At 33.7% G+C, this 2,604-nt stretch overlaps 1 non-coding gene across 1 annotated transcript; it reads right to left on the bottom strand.

Annotated features, from left to right (window-relative positions):
- Positions 1 to 2,178: 2,178 nt before the first annotated feature.
- Positions 2,179 to 2,285, bottom strand: LOC148764089 (small nucleolar RNA R71). The gene has a single exon (XR_016024904.1). It is a non-coding gene; the product is annotated as a small nucleolar RNA R71 (small nucleolar RNA).
- Positions 2,286 to 2,604: the final 319 nt, after the last annotated feature.

Here is a 2,604-nt window from a genome sequence, read left to right as displayed (position 1 = left end):
ACATCTATTAGATGCCATGATGATCACTTACAAGACCAACTATAGAAGATTGTTTCTCTTAAATAGACAACGAGCCAACCTATCTACTTTATTGATTTGTTAAAAATAAGGGTAATAATGTGTGAGTCATAAAAACTCTGTGAGCAAAAACAGGGAAGAAGAACAAGCAATGGGGAAGAGTATTTAGAAAAAAATATGCCTTTAAAAATATGCAAATAGACAATTATCCATATTTGCAAAACCCTATCTTATTATGTGATGACTCTATTAGATAAAGTTATTTTGACATTTTGAGAGCTTAAGTAGCTAGGTCTTTCAGATTTTAGGTTCAGAATTTAGTAGTTTAGTTGTTTTTCTTAATTAAGTTTGATTACATGTTGAGTAGTTTAATTTAAGTTATTTTGTTTTAAATTACTTTAAGAATAGTTATGTTGATTTCTCTTATTGTTCTTGTAGGACATTTGATGAGAAAGGTTCATTTGATGAAAAAACCCAACAAGTATGGTAAAGGCATCATTCGTACATGCTACAACATTTCAAGGATAACTTGAGCTACAAAAGTCCAATTAACGCATTTCTTAAACCATTGGAAATTTATGAGACAAGGTTACAACTTTCATGTTTACCACTTTACCCATTTTGGATCAAATCAAGGTGAAAATCATGTTGAAAAAGGCTGGACTACTGTAGTTCTGCACAAAGAAGCACATGGAATTAAAGCCATGGCCTTAAGTTGCTCAAGGCTGCAGCACCAAGGCCATAGCATGGAGGAGAGTGTGGCCATGGTGCTGGTGGAATTGATGCCCCCATAGTGCCACTTGAGAGCAGAAGGCCGCGACACCAAAGAAGGTAGCACCGTTGCACTTGAGACATTTCGAAAAAGAAATTTTTCTGCAGGATGTTGGAAATTTGGTTTATTTGGAGCTTTTTTAAGGAACCTTTTTCAAAGGTTTTGAAGGAGGATGACAAGCAATTATCTAGAGAAAAAGAGCTAAGATCGAAGCAAGAAAGCAAGTGAATTTGAGATCAAAACTTTTACTATTTGTTTCTTTCTCTATTTTTGTGTTTCTCTTATTTTCTTTTACTTGGATTCATGCCTAAATTTCTTTGGATGGTGTTTTTATTACTTATTATGAGCTAAATTATCTTTCTAGTGTTGTGGTGGATTTCAACATGTAACTTGAATAGTCGTTTCTCTTTTATTTATTATGAATAGGTATAACTTTGCTTAGTCAAATTTGTTCTTAATGTTTTTAATTGTTTGACCAATAATTAAATGATTTGTTAATCTAGATGAGACCTGACAGAGTAATTGTAGATTAGACTAAGATTTAAATAGTATATGTTCACATCACTTAGGTGATCTAATTCACAATTAAGGTAGACATACGCCTCAATGCCATACATAGCCAAATTAGAACACTAACTTAATAAACCTTATTTAATCGTATCCCTATGGGATATAATTTTGGACTTGCTGTCTATATTACTTGTTGATATGTAAACTTGCGTGTGAAAAATTGACAACAAGTTTTTGGTGTCGTTGCCAGAGATTTGTTTTCCTATTTATGTTATTAATATTAAAATTCAACGAATTAGTCTTAATTTGGGTTTTTCTTTCTTTGTTTTTTTAGGTCCATCCATCATTGTATGAGAAGAGAAAAAAGCTTGGAGATAATACCTTGTGATCCAAAGATCAAGAGAACATTTCGAAAACTTAGATGAGAGAATCAACAAGGTTTTGCTTAGACTGATACAATGACTAATCGATAGGGTGAATAATAAATCCAAGAGTGAGTAGTGGAACAAAATCGTTCCTTAAGGGATTGCGTTGTTCTGTTGGTATAAGGGATTTTGTCAAGCCTTCAAAGGTCAATTATTCAAGCCAACAATTTCGAGATTAAGTCAGCCATCATCACCATGATCTAAACTTTAGTCTAGTTTGGGGGTCTTCCAAATGATGATCTCAATGCCCACATTTCAAACTTTTTGGAGATATGTGACACTTTTAAACATAATGGTGTCACAAATTATGCAATTCGTTTAAGGCTTTTCCCTTTTTCATTAAGAGACAAAGCTAATGTGTGGCTAAATGCACTCTTCACTAAATCTATCACAACATGGGATGACCTTGCTCTAAAGTTTTTGGCTAAGTTCTTTCCTTTGGCTAAGATAGCGAAAATGAAGAATGATCTTACATTATTCATGCAGCTAGATTTTAAATCATTGTATAAGGCATGGGAAAGATACAAGGACTTGGTTAGGTGTTGCCCTTATCATGGTCTTGTAAAGTTGCTTTAAGTGTAGCCATTCTACAATGGATTGGGTGGTCATGTTCAAACCACCATTAATGTTGCTGCAGAAGGAGCTCTAATAGAAAAATAAGTTAAAGAGGCATATGACTTGTTGGAGGAGATGGCATCGAACAATTACCAATGATTAGCAAAGTGATCAATGCATAGGAGAGTAGCTAGAGTTCATGATATGGAAGCCATTTCAACATTATTAGCACATATAGTAGTTCTAACTAAACGTTGATTTTTTTTGTGCTAACTCAATTCAAAGTCCTTTTGTAGTTTGTGAGTATTGTGGAGATGAGCATGC

The sequence above is a fragment of the Theobroma cacao genome, chromosome 2 (genome assembly GCF_053813885.1).
Source record: "Theobroma cacao isolate CCN51 chromosome 2, ASM5381388v1, whole genome shotgun sequence".
Taxonomy (NCBI): Eukaryota; Viridiplantae; Streptophyta; class Magnoliopsida; order Malvales; family Malvaceae; genus Theobroma; species Theobroma cacao.
This window is presented reverse-complemented; position numbering and strand designations above follow the sequence as displayed.